Source organism: Natator depressus, chromosome 1 (genome assembly GCF_965152275.1).
Source record: "Natator depressus isolate rNatDep1 chromosome 1, rNatDep2.hap1, whole genome shotgun sequence".
Taxonomy (NCBI): Eukaryota; Metazoa; Chordata; order Testudines; family Cheloniidae; genus Natator; species Natator depressus.
The window spans coordinates 253,244,624-253,263,366 of NC_134234.1; positions in this window are offsets into that span (position 1 = coordinate 253,244,624).

Here is an 18,743-nt window from a genome sequence, read left to right on the forward strand (position 1 = left end):
TCTGCCTGCAGCTGAGGTGCAGGAACCCTGGGGCGGGGGGATGGGGGAGGTTTGCAGAGCTTCCTGCAGCTGGGGGAGAAATCTGGGGGTGGGTCTGACCCCGGATGCCGTGCAGGGGAAGAGGAAGCCTTGTCCTCTCCAGCCCATTCCGGACTAGCAGCTGAGTCTGGCGCAGGGTAAGAGCCACCAGCAGGGTTTTCCCCAGCCCCGCCTCCTGCCCCACAGTGGTTTACCTCTCTGCCGGCTGCCCTGGGCATCTGAAACATACTGTTGAGGAGGGTCACATGACTGCTCTTGTGGCTTCCCTTTGCTTCAGAAAGTCATTTTTCTTCAGAAGCAAAGAAATCTGCAGGGGACATAAATTCTGCACATGTGCAGTGGTGCAGAATTCCCCCAGGAGTAAAGGTCAACTTGTATAAATTAACAACTGAACTTTAATTCCTTCTAGACTATTTATATTGCAAGTTTGTGCCACGTGTCATTTGAAAGGGAATTTACCTGGTGTTTTCAATAGTCTTCGATTTAACCTGTGACCCAAGGTATTAACCTCTGTGGGAGCAAACAGACCCAGGCTGCTTGTTGATTTAGTAAAAATTGTATTAAGTTAGAAGGATAAACTAAACTAGCAGAATTGTTCACTTTTCATATCTTACTTGCTTCCACTGACTATCCATTTCTTAGTTGGGGAGCTCCATGGCTATTAACTATATAAGATCCAAGTGATAGTACAAGGCAGAAGAGAATAGAATTTTTATTTCTGTAATACTCCTTGCCAACTTGCAGAGTGCACCAGTGGGCAGAGTCCTTTCTGGGAGAATATCCAGCCAACAGACCCTTTTCCAGTGTCTGGGGATCCCCTGGTCTCGGCCTTGTATCCTGCAGTAGGTGCTACGCGGTGCTGCTCCCGGAAGCACTGGTGGCTGCCTTGCTATGGTAAAAGGCAACAAGGCTAGGAGAAAAGCTGTATATTCCCATCAGCCAAGGGAAATGGAGATGTACCTCTCAACCTGCCAAGGCACAAGTGTGGGACATAATGTGTGACAAAGGCCCAGAACATGAGACACAAAAATAGTGTCATGAACCTGCTGGCTCCTCACTGCGTACAACACAACATCCAGCCAGGTGCCATAATCCCACCCTCCAACAGTGATGGCTCATCACCCTAACCAAGTGAGGCCCAGCCCAATCAAAGAATTCAGAAGCTAACTCCCCAAAGCTACGTGTGTGTGTGTGTGCGCGTGTGCGCGCGCGGGCTCAAATCAGGGGACAGGGAATAGTGCCTCAGGAAGCTGTCTTGTTACCGTGACAATTTACCAGACCCTGGAATCTGTTTGAGTGTTGCTGTGGTAAGCACGGCTTGGTGAGGCTGGGACAGGATTGCAGCAGTTAAGGACAGTTCTGACAGCAGGACTGAAGGGTGCTCCCTGCACATCTGAGGGGGCCCAAGGCATAAGTTGCACAAGAGGCTGCAGTCATCCTGGCCCAGCAGAGTAGAGACACCCCCCCCCGCCCCCCCAAGCCAGGACTGCAAGGAGGAGGACCTATATTGAGACTGTGATATGTGCCTGACCTGCCAAAAAGTCACCAGCTCCTTGGGTTGCCAACTTTCTGATCCCTGAAAACTAAACACCCCTTGCCCCACCCCTTCCCCTGAGGCTCTGCCCCACCTGTTTCTCTCTTTCTCCCCCCCCCCCCCACCTCCCATTGCTCGCTCACTCCCCCATCCCCCGGGACTCCCCTACTGCCTGCAGGGCTGGGATGGGAGGAGCTGACGCGGAGCCTGCCTGCCCAATCAGCACATGGCAGGGGGCAGTCCCCAGAGCAAGGGGCTGGTGTGACCAAATTGGGGCACAGCAGAGCAAGGGGCCGGGGCAGAAGTGGGGTTGGGGTGGGGAAATTAGAGCACAGCTGGGTGGGGTCTGTCCCTGGAGCGAGGGGCTGGGGAAATCGGGGTGGGTGGGGCAGACAGGTTACACTCTCCTTCTCCACCCCCCAGATGGCGCCAGTACCTCCGAGTTCTCTCTGTCAGGCTGTGGGGTGGGAAGAGAAGCAGCTTCTAAGCAGAACCACTCCAGCAGCTGCTGCTGCTCTTCCCACCCCTTAGTGGCAGAAGCCAGTTAGTGCAGGTCACTGGACTTTTCGGTCTGGTCAGCTGTGCTGACCGGACGCTGCCAGTTTCCCTTTTTGTCCGGAAGCTGAAAGCCTGGCAATCCTAACAGCTGCTACTGCCCCCAAACCAGAGGTCAGAGGGTACTTGCTCCAGGAGGGAGCCAGAGGCTGCAGGAGAGCAAGCCAGAAGCAGCAGCCTAGGAGCTGGTTGTGGAGGGAAGGCCAGCAGCTGGGACTGAAATGCTCAGAGCCAAGCTGGGAAGCAGCCGGGGACTAGCAGTTAGGGTTGCCAACTTTCTAATCGCACAAAACCGAACACCCTAGCCCCGCCCCTTCCCTGAGGCCCTGCCATGCCCTGCCCCTTCTCTGAGGCCCTGCCCCAGCTCACTACATTCCCCTTCCCTCAGTGGCTCGCTCTCCCTCACCCTCACTCACTTTCACTGGGCTGGGGCAGGGGGTTGGGGTGCAGGAGGGGGTGAGGGCTCTAACTGGGGGTGTGGGTTCTGGGATGGGACCAGAAATGAGGGATTCAGAGTGTGGGAGGGGGCTGCAGGTTGAGGCAGGGGGTTGGGATGCAGGATGGGGTGAGGGCTCCAGCTGGTGGTGCGGATTTGGGTGAGGCTAGGGATGAGGGGTTTGGGGTGCAGGAGGGGGCTCCAGGCTGGGGGGTGGGGCCAAGGGATTTGGAGTGCAGGAAGGGACTGTGGGTTGAGGCAGGGGGTTGGGGTGGGGGGGGGTGAGGGCTCCAGCTGGGGGTGCGGGGTCTGGGGTGGGGCCATGGATGAGAGGTGTGGGGTGCAGGAAGGGGCTCTGGGTTGAGGGGGGAGCGGGCTTACCTCAGGTGACTCCTGGTCAATGGGAGTGCGGAGCCCGTGCTTGGGGCAGGGCAGTGTGCAGAGCCCCGTGCCCTCCCACCCCTTCCCCGCCTTGGAGCCAGACCTGCTGGCCATTTCTGGGGCTCAGCGCAGAGACAGGCTAATCCCTTACCTGCTCTGCCTTAGACCCGCAGCACCATGACCAGACTTTTAATGGCCCGGTTGACAGTGATGACCAGAGCCACCAGGGTCCCTTTTTTGACTGGACATTCCGGTCAAAAACCAGATGCCTGGCAACCTTACTAGCAGTAGTCATGACAGGTAGCTGTCTGCAAACAAGGAGCTGTGTGGAGATGAGCCTGAAGGAGACTACAGGTGCTGGACAAAAGGACTGGAATCTGGCCAGTGGATTTGCAGGCCAGTGCATGAGTGCTGTCGAGAGACAGGTAATCTGGGGCAAGAATCCCTGGCACTCTATGTGAGGAGCCCTATCTTCATAGCCTTGGACTTGACTGACCCTAAGAGCTCTGGGGGGCACCTGCTGTGTGTGGAGTCTTACCCCATTTTGTTTGGAACTTTAAAGCAGTTTCCAGAGGGATAGCCGCCTTCGTCTGTATCAGCAAAAACAACGAGGAGTCCTTGTGGCACCTTAGAGACTAAAACATTTATTTGGGTATAGTCACCTACTACAGGACAGGCCCGCCAAAGAAAGTAACAGAACGCCACTAGCCATCACATACAGCCCCCCCAACTAGAACCTCTCCAGTGCATCATCAAGGATCTACTACCTATCCCCACACTCTCTCAGTCCGCATATCTATTCAAGGGACACCATCATAGGACCTAACCATATCAGCCACAACATCAGGAGCTTGTTCACCTGCACATCTACCAATGTGATATATGCCATCATGTGGCAGCAATGCCCCTCTGCCATGTACATTGGCCAAACTGGACAGTCTCTATACAAAAGAATAAATGGACACAAATCAGACATCAAGAATTGTAACATTCAAAAACCAGTAGGCAAGCACCTCAATCTCCCTGGACATTCAATAACAGACTTAAAAGTGGCCATTCTTCAACAAAAAAACAGACCTCAACGAGAAACCGCAGAACTGGACACCATCAAATTAGGCCTGAATAAAGACGGGAGTGGCTGGGTCACTACAAAAATAATTTTCCCTCTGTTGATACTCACACATTCTTGTCAACTGTTGGGAATGGGCCACATCCACCCTAATTGAATTGGCCTCGTTCGCACTGACCTCCCCACCTGGTAAGGCAATTCCCATCTTTTCATGTTCTGTGCATTTATACCTGCCTACTGTATTTTCCACTCCATGCATCTGATGAAGTGGGTTTTAGCCCACAAAAGCTTATGCCCAAATAAATTTGTTAGTCTCTGAGGTGCCACAAGGACTCCTAGTTGTTTTTAAAGCAGTTGTACCTAGTGTACCTACCTTGTTTCTAGGAGCCCTAGTAAAGCAACCCTTTATCTTTCCTCTGAACCCTACAGCCCAAAGGGTCTATTGCTCTGAGTGCCTACGGGACTTGCTCCAAGCAGACATGCACACTACCAAGCCTCTAGGGGGCAGGTGTATCACAGCACTTGCTGTGAATCTCTGCATTGGGTTATTTACAATATTACCCATGAAGGAAACAGAAGCTGCTATGGTTTCAGTTCCTTTAATGTCAATGATTCTATCCATAGCCTCAGCTCAAGGATGGTTTATTTCCGATGTAAATAACTTCCTCAAATAAGTGATGGGGGTACCAAATCTTTGTGGAGTGTAGGGGACTTTGGGATTAAAATGAGGGATATTGGAGAGCTATGTGCAGAGAGGTTCATATGAACGGCAGTGGCCTAGCTGTAAAAGGAGGAAGGCAGAATGGGAAAATTTTGAGGGGAGAGGCAGAGAGGGAAAGCAAAAATATTATAACAGGAAGGGAGAAAAGACACAGAAAAGGAAGAGTGAGAAAATATACCGAAAAGGGGAGAGGATTATAACTGCACTGAGGCTTGGGGCAAGAAGATTCAAGGGGCACATGGGCCAATCGGCCACAAGGGGGTACTCTAACAAAAAAAGGGTGGGGGGTGGAAGCCCCTATTGTAACTGGGAGGAAAGACAGGTCCATCCACTAAGTGCTTCACAGACTGTAGGAATGGATGGAGGATTGGATGATCTACCCAAATAACGTATCGCTCTCCACCAAAAATAAATTCCAATAGCCCTTGCTATTCCTGATAAAAAAACAACACAAAAATTCTATCACGACCACCTTTCTCAGGAGGCACTAGTGTTAGAAGGCTTATTCCTTCACCGTCTTACTTCCCTGGTCCTTTTCGCATGAACAGAGAGCAACAGTACCTGAAGTCCGAAGGTGAAAACAATTCAATGTTTATTGAGGTGAACTTCCAGCAAGCAATTATTTTAATTTCCTTCCTCAATGTATGCACTAGCTCCTGACCAAACCCTGCGAAGGTTAAGTATTTGGTCTCTTTGGATTGAAAAAGGTAAGCCTATGATTGCAATTATTTGGGTAACCTATGAAAAGGGGATATGCCTCAGCCTAAATCCCAGTGGACTTTTGATAACCTGCATGTCTTTGGTTTTTGTTGGGTTTTCTGTGTGTGTTTTTTCACCTTTTCCAAGTCAGTCCCTTTTTGGTTGTAGGCTCTTCATTCAGCAGATGCCTGAATCACAGCTCGAGACTGTCTGCTGAAATAGAATTCTGGGTTAAGCGACTGGTCTGAGCTACTGGGGAAGACCACTTGTTGCTTAGCCACGTGTCCCCCTGCTGAAGCTTCACCAATGATGGCTGAAATGTTCTGAGGAAAAGCTAATCTGTGTGCCATGTCAGGTTGGAATGGTGTGCCTAGAATAGTATCAGCCCCATGAGGCAGTCTCCACAGACCACAGGCTGACATCTGTAGACATTGCTTGTGAGTGGAGGTTGGTAGGAGGAAGACTTTGAAGGTACTACAAAGGACCTTTGGACTTTGAGGGTACTTAAAAAAAAACAAAACAAAAACCCCAAAACCATAGCCTGTCCACTAGACACCTGGGTATTATACTGCTCTGACTTAGGAAATCTGGGGTAGGGAACAAGGGGTTGTATAGGCCCTGCATTCCCATCCCAGCACTTCCTCTTTTCCATCTGTCCTTTGCCTTACAAAATCTTGTAAACAGGGGGCAACTTCTGATTCTGCTTCTCTCTGCAAGCATCTGATTGGATTCACTTCCTTTTTCTGACCCCTGGGTTATTCAGAGTCACAGAGCCAGAAAAGAGAGGGAGGAGGTGATCTGTTTATTTCAGTCAAAAAGTTCTTCCTACACTGGTGTCTTTGGGAGAAATTCCTCTTCTGCTCCACTTACGAAGGGTTGCTCTTTCCGTGTCTCTTCTTTTTCTCCAGCTCTTAAAGTTCCTTCTGTCTCTGCTTGCCAGTCCAGCTCGGTATGGCCTGATTTTTAGAAGTGCTGAGCCTTCACAAATCCCATGGAAATCAACAGGAGCTGCTGGTGCTCAGCACCTTTGAAAATCAGGCTGTTAGTATCTAGAGGTCTGGAAGTCCGTGTTAATGCTCGTCACAGCTAAAGAAATTCTCTCTCACTTTGAGGGTGGAGCTCCTGCTTTTGTGTAGGGATCCATCAGGCCTATTCAATAGTAAGAGGTGCATTACCTCACTCTGCCTTTGGTTCTTTCCAGTAGGCACAGAATTGGGTATTATTTCAGATACAGAGATTTCTCTTCATTGTAAATTCAAGTTAGAGATTCTACCCTTGAGCTCTCCACACCCTCCAGCTTTTCCAACACTGGATATTCCTGGTGCTGTTTTTTGGACATCCTGTTCTGAGAGTATGAAAGACCCACTTTCAAGACTAGGTGGTCATGCTCTTTGCTTTTTGCCCTTATTCCAACTAGAATTTTGTCCAGCATGGAGGGTTTGGAGACAAATTCTTTGAATGACCACAAGTTCTTTTGCCGGGTGGTACAGACATTGGGGTAAATTCTGATGACTTCTCCCTGGGAGAGGGGAAGGTGCTAGCATCTCTTGCAGGACCTTAACAATTCTCCTGTTTGATAAAATCACTCTTGACATACATTGATAATTGGTGAGGCTACCCATCTTGACTCTCCTCCGTCCCCCCATCCGGAAGGGGAAGAAGGAAAATTATTGAGAAAATTGTTGGGAAGCAATTCTGGCTATATTAAGAGTCTTAAGAGTTCTGGGACCAAAGTCAATCCAGTTTTAGGCTTGGGGTATGGTATGGAGACTCCACTGGTAGATAACCTTCTGATGGCAGGGCTTTCCCAGTGAATGATCCTTGACTCTGCAACTCATTTCCCAGCCTTGGTCTGAAAGAACCCAGATTTGCATCTCCAAGACCTGTGTGTTTTCCCAAGCTATCCCTGCAGGGAAGCTTTGATTGGGGTATGAGGTGACTTGAGGGGGAGGATACTGTTTGGTAGTGTGTTGGGGTGAGCTCCTTTTCTTGGGTACTAGCCACATGGGATATCTATCTCTGTTTGTAGCCCTGTCAATCCCGGGACATTAGAGAGACAAGGTGGGTGAGGTAATATATTTTATTGGACTGACTTCTGTTGGTGACAGAGACATGCTTTCAAGCAGCACAGAGCTCTTCTTCAGGTCAAGATTGTAAAGACTGTGAGGCAGCCAGCAGTGATTCTCAAACTTTTGTACTGGTGACCCCTTCCACACAGTAAGCCTCTGAATGTGACCCCTCCCTCCTTATAAATTAAAAACACTTTTTATATATTTAACACCACTATAAATGCTGGAGGCAAAGCAGGGTTTGGGGTGGAGGCTGACAGCTCGCAACCCCCCTGTAATAATCTCCCGATCCCCATTTTGAGAACCCCTGAACTAGAGTTTGAGAGAGGCACTCTGCAACTCCCAGCCTTTATGTACAAGGGAACAAGGGGAATAAAGTGCTATTTCAATTCAACAGGATTTGAGCATCTAACTCCCTTAGGCCCCTATGACAATCCCAGTCCAAGTAAATAAAGCCAGGGCCTTTCTAAGAGTAGCAGCTCCAGCCTCTGGAATGTGTGAGAGAGCTCTGATTCCAAGGACCGCTTTTGCTTTTAGAACCCCCTGTCACCTTTACTTCAAGTTTGTGAGTACACATACCCTGGTAGCACTGTCTTTCCAAGACCTCTGCCTCCAGCTCCAACTGGTATAGAACAGTATGTGTTGTGCACTGATGAGGGTCAAGGGAGAGGAGTCGGTTAGTCACAGCTTAGGCTGCACTCTTGCCATTCCAGTAGTATCATAATAGAACCCCTTATTAGATTAGTCAGTCCATCCCCTGCTAGTGCAGGGCCGTTCCCTACAGAGCATTTTCTAGTGCTTGATCCAGACTAGCTTTACAAGTCCCAAGCAAGAGGGCTTCCCTTAGGATACTATTCCACAGCCTCATTGACACTCTCAATGCCCAGGATTTTCCCCCCATATTGGTCTCAGTTTTCCTTTTCTTAATCTTCTCCTATTGTTCATAGTCTAGCTTCCACCCTAAATAAGAATTTAAATAATTCATTGGAATTAACAACCATCAAGTAATTGTAGGCTATTGTCATGTGCTCCCCTTAGTCATTGGTTAGATGAGCTAGTCCTATTTATGTCTATTATTCTTTCCACCTGAGTCACTGCCTCCAGTCCCCAATTAGCTTTGGTACATTTCTCTGAACTCTCTTCAATTTAGAGAGACAAGATTGGGGAGGTACTATCTTTTATTGGGCCAAATTCTGATGGGGAGAGAGACAAGCTTTTGAGCCACACAGAGCTCTTCTTCAGGGCTGGGAAAGGTACTCCCAGCATCACAGCAAAGTGCAAGGTGGAACAGATAGTTTAGCGTTAAGTAATTAGCACATGTCATAAGGGATCATTTAAGGTAGAGTGGCCCATTAACACCTCTGCAGTCACCGGACAAAAAGGGGGGTTAGTAGGTTACAGATTATTGTAATAAGCCACACATCCACTGTTTGTTCAGTCCATGATTTTTAGTGTCTAGCAGAGTTAGAAATTTACACTTATTTTACACTCACCTTTTCAAAGTGTTGTGCAGGTTTCCTTTGGGGATGAGGGCTGCTGGTCAGATATCGAGAGATTGCTTTGTGGAAAGCGTTCACCCACAAGTGATAGGATGGTTTTGTCTTTTATCATTTTCCTGCATGAGTTCATTTGAAAGCTTAGTAATTGTCTTATCACCCACATATTTGTTATTGGGGCATTTGATGCACTGGCTGAGGTACACCACATGTTGTGATAGGCATGTGTAGAACCCATGGATCTTGAAAGGTGTGTTGTGGTGGGTGTTGATCATTGTAGCAGTGACAGGTTTTGCATCTGTTGTTCTGGCAGGGTCTGGTGCTGCTTTGAGTTGGTGTGTCTTGGTCTGTGGGGAGCTTGCTTCTGATGATGAGCTTCGAGAGGTTGGAGGGTTGTTTGAAGGCTAAAAGTGAGGGTTATGGGGTTGTAGTTTCAGAATGGGGTCCCCATTGAGTATGGGTTGTACTTGTTTAATGATACCCTGTGTGGATTCCAGTGTAGGGTAGTATCTGAAAACCAGGGGTGTTTGGTCAGAGGGGATTTTATTTCTGTATTGAAGCAGGTTCTCTCAGGGTATTTGGGTGGCCCGTTCTATGATGCAATCTACTTCTCTGGTGGACTGTCCTTGTTTGAAGGTAGTTTTATTGTTAAAGTGTATATCCTGGACTTTCTCCTCAAAGCATGTTCTGTGGTATGTAAGTGCCTAGCTGTATATAACCAATTTCTTGGTGTGTTGGGGGTGGTTATGGGATCTATAAAGGTAGGTGTAGTGATCTGTGGGTTTCTTGTATATGGTTGTCTGTCGGGTTCCCTTGTTGAAGCTGATTGTGGTGTCCAGGAAGTTGATGCTAGTGTGGGAGTTGTGGAGAGTATAGTAGACAGTGATCATCGTGTGATGCTGGAGAACATGGTGAGAGCCTCGCCATCCAGAGAATGGAGGCAACTAACTCTATCTTAGATTTATCTATAGCACCAATAAGTGCAGTATCTAAGCGCTGCTGTCCCTGGAACTTTTAGGCCTTAAACTCTGTTTAACAGTGCGACACTCCCAAGTAAGTCTTTTGTGGGAGGTTGGGGCAAATTCAAAGATCTCCATGAGATCCTCCACTGGCTGCTCACTGAATAATATGGTATGTTCCTGATGGCTTTCTGCCTTTCTAGTCTGTGGTAATATTACTTAATAATTAGTATTTATATCGTATTTTTAATCAACAAAGCACTTTACAGATATGAACTCAGCCTGGCAAAATTACTCCTGTCTGCTTGTCCAAGGGCAAGTATTTTTAATACACAAGTAAAATAACATTTCTGGCCTCTACCACACACTTCCTCAGTGGCCTTATGCAAGTCACTTAATCTTGTTGTGCCTCAGTTCCCATCTCTAAAATAAGACTTCCTTTTCCTCCAGGGCACAGACTGTATTTACTATGTATTTATACAGCACTGAACCCAGTAATAATAATTCCACATGCTTATCAACCATAAATCTCAAAGCACTTTACAAACAAGGGTGGTATAGTTCTCATTTCTCAGATGGGGAAACAAGGCACGGGAGTGGTGAAGTGATTTGCCAAAAGTCACCCAGCAGGCCAGTAGTAAAGCCAGGAATAGAACCAAAGCCCCCAGAGGGCTTGTCCAGCTCTATCTACTAGGCAGCACTGCCTCAGCAGGGCTCTGTTCTTGGATGGGACCTTTAGGAGCTACTATAAATCAAATCAAAGTGTGGGCCCCTTACTGAATGAGGGAGGCAACCTAGTGACAGAGGATGTGGAAAAAGCTAATGTGCTCAATGCTTTTTTTGCCTCTGTCTTCACTAACAAGGACAGCTCCCAGACTGCTGCGCTGGGCATCGCAACATGGGGAGTAGATGGCCAGCCCTCTGTGGAGAAAGAGGTGGTTAGGGACTATTTAGAAAGGCTGGACGTGCACAAGTCCATGGGGCTGGACGAGTTGCATCCGAGAGTGCTAAAGGAATTGGCGGATGTGATTGCAGAGCCATTGGCCATTATCTTTGAAAACTCGTAGCGAACGGGGGAAGTCCCGGATGACTGGAAAAAGGCTAATGTAGTGCCAATCTTTAAAAAAGGGAAGAAGGAGGATCCTGGGAACTACAGGCCAGTCAGCCTCACCTCAGTCCCCGGAAAAATCATGGAGCAGGTCCTCAAGGAATCAATCCTGAAGCACTTACATGAGAGTAAAGTGATCAGGAACAGTCAGCATGGATTCACCAAGGGAAGGTCATGCCTGACTAATCTAATCGCCTTCTATGATGAGATTACTGATTCTGTGGATGAAGGGAAAGCAGTGGATGTATTGTTTCTTGACTTTAGCAAAGCTTTTGACACGGTCTCCCACAGTATTCTTGTCAGCAAGTTAAAGAAGTATGGGCTGGATGAATGTACTATAAGGTGGGTAGAAAGTTGGCTAGATTGTCGGGCTCAACGGGTAGTGATCAATGGCTCCATGTCTAGTTGGCAGCCGGTGTCAAGTGGAGTGCCCCAGGGGTCGGTCCTGGGGCCGGTTTTGTTCAATATCTTCATAAATGATCTGGAGGATGGTGTGGATTGCACTCTCAGCAAATTTGCAGATGATACTAAACTGGGAGGAGTGGTAGATACATTGAAGGGCAGAGATAGGATACAGAGGGACCTAGACAAATTGGAGGATTGGGCCAAAAGAAACCTGATGAGGTTCAATAAGGATAAGTGCAGGGTCCTGCACTTAGGACGGAAGAACCCAATGCACAGCTACAGACTAGGGACTGAATGGCTAGGCAGCAGTTCTGCGGAAAAGGACCTAGGGGTTACAGTGGACGAGAAGCTGGATATGAGTCAGCAGTGTGCCCTTGTTGCCAAGAAGGCCAATGGCATTTTGGGATGTATAAGTAGGGGCATAGCGAGCAGATCGAGGGACGTGATCGTTCCCCTCTATTCGACATTGGTGAGGCCTCATCTGGAGTACTGTGTCCAGTTTTGGGTCCCACACTACAAGAAGGATGTGGATAAATTGGAGAGAGTCCAGCGAAGGGCAACAAAAATGATTAGGGGTCTGGAACACATGACTTATGAGGAGAGGCTGAGGGAACTGGGATTGTTTAGTCTGCAGAAGAGAAGAATGAGGGGGGATTTGATAGCTGCTTTCAACTACCTGAGAGGTGGTTCCAAAGAGGATGGTTCTAGACTATTCTCAGTGGTAGAAGATGACAGGACAAGGAGTAATGGTCTCAAGTTGCAGTGGGGGAGGTTTAGGTTGGATATTAGGAAAAACTTTTTCACTAGGAGGGTGGTGAAACACTGGAATGCGTTACCTAGGGAGGTGGTGGAATCTCCTTCCTTAGAAGTTTTTAAGGTCAGGCTTGACAAAGCCCTGGCTGGGATGATTTAATTGAGGGTCGGTCCTGCTTTGAGCAGGGGGTTGGACTAGATGACCTCCTGAGGTCCCTTCCAACCCTGATATTCTATGATTCTATGAAATAATAATTATGGTTTGTTATCCTCAGTGATCATCGCAAAGAATTGATGAGCAGCTATTGTGCCGGCCCTGGCAAATTTTGAAAAGGGGCATTAACTAATCCACTGCATCTGCTTGTTCAATAATCCTAGCATGTAAGACCCATTTTCTTGTGGTTGTTACTCTTGCTTCCTGGACTGTCACTGCCTGTTAGACATTCTAGACTTCAGAGTGTCAGAGTCCGTGTGAAGCGGTGGAAACAGCTGTAAGCATGGCTGAGAGCTCTGTTTGTTCAGAATAGCACCAGGTTCAGTCATCACTGGGATTCACAGTCTTTTACCATCCAGTTTTTAGTTCTCAGCTATTTTGACGTTACGAATTACACCCATATGTTGTACAGCTATAGTAAGGCCTGTATCTAGAAGAGTCCTAGACCACTGTGATATCCGAGGTAACTCAACCAGCTACCACCATTGTTCTGCAGCTAATTTGTATTCAACGGTTTCATTGGTTGAATGAGGGAGGCCGCACAGATGGTGGATTATTTGGCCCAACAGCCACATATGTGGGCCCAACCACCATCTGCACAGATCAGCACAAATCTCCCAGCACACCCCACTGACACCGATCAATCCACACAACACCACAACAAGCACACACAATAACTCCAAACACATACACAACCCCTCACTGCAGCACGCACGCCTCATTCGCCACCCGCACAAGTCCACACAACTCTCCCAGCCAGCTCAACACAAACCAAACACAAATCAACACAACCCCTCACCACAACACAACGAGCATACGCAATAACCCCAAACTGAAGTCTAGAATGTCTGCTGAGTCAGTGTGAAGCAAAGGAAACAGCTACAAGCATAGTTGAGAGCTCTTTTTATTCAGAATGTCACTAGGTTCAGTCAGCGCTGGGATCTGCGGTCTCTTACTGTTCAGTTTTTAAGTGCTCAGTCATTTTTGGCTTTTTTACACACATGACTTTTCGAATTACTCCTGTGCACCAGGACAGGCTTTCAGCTACTACTGTACGTCAACATAATAAAATTAATCTTTTGGTGTATTGTGGTCTGACACCGCAGGCACTTAAGAATGAGTAACTTCACTCATGTGCGGAGCTCCACTGAGTTTTTACACTGAAGATGCGACACCATGAATTCTGCTACTTTGAGGCAATGCAGTAATTTGCAGCTTGTTCTGGTGTAAAATAGAGTTGTAAAGAGCAATGGTTCTCAACCATGGGTCTGGGGCCACCTGGGGGGGCCGCGAGCAGGTTTCAGGGCATCCACCAAGCAGGGCCGGCATTAGACTCACTGGGGCTCAGGGCAGAAACCCACCACTTGGGGCTGAAGCCTAAGCAGTGTAGCTTCATAGGGGTGCCTGTGGCATGGGGCCTCGGGCAATTGCCCTGGTTGCTACCCCTAATGCTGGCCCTGGCTTTTATATGCAGACAAACAGCTGTTGTGACACAGGTGGGCCGTAGAGTTTTTATAGCATGTTAGGCGGGGGGGCTCAGAAAGAAAAAGCTTGAGCACCCCTGATCAAGAGGGTGGGGAAGGCAGGTGGTGACAGATTTGTTTTTAAATGTTTCTTCTAAAAGCTCATTTAGATTTTATGTGGTGCTCTTTTGGTGGGGAGGAAATTTCTGATTTGCCTCTTTCCACAATCTCCTGCCATTTGTGAAGGTGAACAAAGTAGTATTTTATTTAGCTGGTCTTCCCCCCCGAACTGCTGATAACTTGGGGAGCTGTGCGGCGGTCAGAAAATCCATCTGTTTTGTGAACTCTGACCACAGGAACAGCAAACGCCCAAAATGCACATAGCCCAGGAGCCAAGTTGTCTGGATTATGCTAACTAACCCTTTCAAGGGACTCCAAAATCATGTGCTTGGCTCCTCATTTTGCTGAGTCACTGTAGTGTTTGTTTGCCTCTCCAGAGTGCTGTGTCAAATTTCAGTCCAGAGGCTTTTTTTGCTGAGTCAGGGCAGTCAGAGGCCCATGTGAGGCTGTGTATTAATCAAGCAGTTTCCTGTTCTCTGGCCTGAGATTGCAGCTGCTTCAGCTGGCTCCACTCCCATTTTGGAAACAATCAGACCTCAGAATTATCTGGAAATACGGCTAAGCCTTAAATCCAGGGAGCCCCTAATTACTGCTTCAGGGGGAAGGGAAGATGAGTGATAGATACCCTTCCAGCAGGAAGAAAATGGGAGCTTTGGTAAAGTGGAACTTGAAATCTAATTCCTGCAGGTTCCCCTACTCTGAGAAAGATACACAACTCACCAGACAGACTTACCGGTTTGTGTATGGGGTATTCAAATGCTGCTGTTCATGCTTAGGCCCCAGTCCTGCAAACACACACACCTTTCACTTTAGACACGAGTAGTCTTGTTGATTCAAAGGGACAACACAGTTAAATGCTAAGGGTTTGCGCTGCGGGATCGGATCATTATCTTATTTTTTGCGGGTTGACTATGTGAGTTTCTGTTTGCTCTTCCCCCCCCTCCCCCACCTTGGCCAGGTGTATTTGTGACGGTATAGGGGACTGGAGGTCATGCACAGCCCAAGTAGTTGATCAGCACAGTGCGCATGCTGCACAGTTTATCAGTAATGTGCACTCCCACTCAGGGGTGAAAGTACGTCTGGGGACTTACTGGTACGGGGCTGGGCTGGGGCTGGCTCTGGCCCCCGGAAGGGGCGGGGCCTCGGGCGGAAGGGGTGGGCCTGGGACCCTGTACCGGCAAGTACCTCCTTCCCCCTCCCCGGGGTAACAGCGGCAGCCGGGGCCTCTGGCAGCGGTTTAAAGGGCCCTGGGTGGTAGCGGCGGCCGGAGCCCTGGGCCCTTTAAATCGTCCCCGGAGCCCCGCCACCGCTTCCCCAGGGTTCCAGCAGGCTCCAGGGGCAATTTAAAGGGCCCAGGGTGGTAGCGGCGGTGGGGCTCCAGGGACGATTTAAAGGGCCCAGGGCTCGGCCACAGCTACCGCCCCGGGTCCTTTAAATCGCCGCCCCAGCCCCGCCGCCGCTACCCCAGGGCTCCGACAGCAAGGCTCTGGCAGGAATTTAAAGGGCCGGGGGCTCCAGCCGCTGCTGGGAGCCGCAGGCCCTTTAAATTGTGCCTGGGGAAGCCGATCCACCCCAGTACGGTGCACTGGCTCTTGCCAGTATGCCGTACCGGGGCGTACTAGCTTACTTTCACCTCTGCCCCCACTCCAGTACGTGCTCCGAAGAGCCTGTCAGTGCTGTACATGCCCTAAGGATTTTAACTGTACTATGTGCTCCCATCAAACTCTCACCAGAATTTGTTGATACTTTGGACTCCCATTGTGTGCTCTACCAATATCCTAAAGAGGTCATTGCTTTCTATATTACAGGAGGCATAAGAGCATATGTCCTGGGGAGTTTTTCTGTTATCCACTCTTGTCACAGCCTCTGGCATGTGTACATATCACGTGTGTGCTCAGCACATCTGCCAGTGCTCTGAGCTCTTGAACATTAGGAACAAGTACCTGTACTGTGCACTTCTGTCATGCTTGGAGCATTAGTCATGGGAATTCACCTTGACCTTGTTCTTCTGTCACCTTTGGAATGTTTGTCTTAGGAGTTCATCTGTGCTATGTTCTCCATCATCCTTCAAGCAAGTTGTCCTAGGAATTCATCTACACTATGTGCTGTCATCTTGTTTGGAGCATTTGTCCTTGGAGTTCCTCTGTACTGTGTGAATCCGTTACTCTTGAAGTATATAACCTAAGAATTCAGCCATACTGTGTGCGCACCCCTCACCCTAGAGGTATGCTTCTATAGGAATTTCGCTGTACTGCATGTGCACCCATCACCTTAGCAGGGTGCATCACAGGAATTCAGCCATACTGTGGGCACTTGCCCATCTCCGCCCAGCCCTTTTTCTTCAGTACTCTGCACTCTGACTTCTGACCTGTGATTTCAGACTTTACATTTGATCTAGGCTTGTCAGACTGCCTACACCTGCACCATACCTGTACTGATCGTAGGTTTGGCCATCCTGCCCTTGGTAAACGTCAGTGAATCCACAGTGAATAAAATTATCTCACCCTGGTAATTGCCAGCTAAGGTGTGGGGTGGCTATAACCCTGGTCTCCAGATGGGTCACATTGCTATTTTGCTGGGGAAGCTTTTAGGCTCCATAAAGCTCATGTCATCTCCATTAAATCTTTTAAACTGAATATTAACTGCTTTCTCTTACACTACAGGCTACCACCAGGCTGCATTCTGCTGTGTCACGGCCTGGCAAACACTACTAATCCCTTGTTTACATGGCAACAGTAACTTTTCCTGAGGACCGTGTTCTCTTCTGAGCCCAGCCTCTGGCATTACTCACTGCTGCCCCAGCAGGGACAGCACATCTCACAGAGAAGTGAAACTTTTTAGGATGTGTGATTTCACGTGCTGTAACTGGAAACATAACTTCTACTTGCAGAATTTGCTGTCAATCCTATACAAGGCCAAATGCTCCTTAAGTTCTCCTTCTCCATCCCATTTACTGGTCAGTAATTCTTTATCAACTGCTAAACCATCTGACTTCTTGGTGTAATTTGCTCATCCACTAGGATTCATAGATTTTTAAGATCAAAAGCAATCATTGTGAGCATCTAGTCTGACTTTCTACCAGGCCATAGAATTTTACGAAGTGATCCCTGTATCAACCACAATAACTCACAAATGGAGCAAAAGCATCTCTCTTAGAAAGAGACTCCATCCCGATGGAAAGATTTCAAATGACGGAGAATCCACTACATCTCTTGCTACGTTGTTCCAATGGTCAATTAATCCTTAGTATTTAAAAAAGTGCACCTCATTTCCTGTTTGTATTTTTCAAGCTTCAGTGTCCGGGCATTGGAATTGCTTCCTCCTGTGCCCCTGCCCTTTTTGGATGTTGAACTCAGAATTGGAAGAGAGGAGCCATTCTCAAATCTGTGCCAACTCACTGGCACGCTCAACCCCCTTGTCCCCTTCCACAACATGTCATGTTGGCAACATGGCAGAGGTGACCAAACCTCTCTCCCAACAGCAGTGGAGCTCAGCGATGTCCGAGTCCTGCCACTGCAAAGACTGGGCCTACTTAATTTTCAGATAGTTCCCCAAATATCCTGATGTACATCATCTCTTTAGATATCCACAGGCATGTAACACAGGCATGTAACTTCTGGGGTGGAGGTGCTCCTGGAAGGAAGGGGCCCTTTCATCACAAACAAACCTCCCCCTCCGCCAGAGCTAGAGGTCTGATTTCTTGCATCCTCCATCTCTTATCAGGACTCTTTGAAGAGACCTGAAAGTTCCACATGACCCTGAGGACAATGTGAGAGAGAAATGGTCATTTTAAGGACACCACCTTTCCACCCTCCACGAGGTAGATCTCTGAAGAAGGATCCTGTATATGCAGACCTGCATAGTAGCAGTCGCCCTTTAGGACCCCTATGTCACAAGCATATTTTAGGCCTCATGATGTCAAGTCATGATATGAGGATGCAACATGATTTCACAACTCAGATGTGAGACAGTTATTTTATCCTGCAGGATAAATGCAGAAGAATAGCAGCACCCCGAGTGCAATGACACGTGCGGTGTGGGGGAGGAAGGGAACTAGAGACTATGCAGAAATGTTCTTGAGTGTTCCCATTGCTTTAAGAGAAAAAGGGAAGGCAGGGAGCCCAGATGAGTCAGCTGCAGAAGTGCTGTGTAATCTTTCCTGATCGCTCAGCCTCCTAACTCCAAATGTCTGACTGAGGCGAAAACAACAAATCCTGCCAGCCAGCTTCTATATCCTAGTACTGGCATGGTCCCCAGTCAGTGTTATAAGGTGTGACCAGAGGTCTGGGGTGAGAGGCTCACACCACAGTGCCCTCACCAGGACCTTGGTCCCTTTTTTAACTGTACCCTGCCCTGTTTTCTGGTTGAAGGAGAATGTTCTGTTTGCCAAAATGAAAGCCAATCGATGCATTTTCCACATCCAGCTCCACACTAGCAGGCTGAGCTTCTAACCCACCTAAAGCCTGATGAGAACTCCATTTTGGTCCCATGAGTTCCTAATTATTCACCAGTTACAACCGCAAAGGGGCAGGTGCCAGCAACTACTGTCAGGAAACAAGTCTCTAGACAATCCGGTTGCTCTTTTGCCCCTAGACCCAGGTTAGATGAACTCTTTGCATTTCAAGGTCTCTGCAGACCTCCACCAGAATTTCCCCTAACCCAGGTATAGTTCACCATCCTTCAGGTCCAGGGATGTGCACAACAAACGGTGGGGCACAGAGC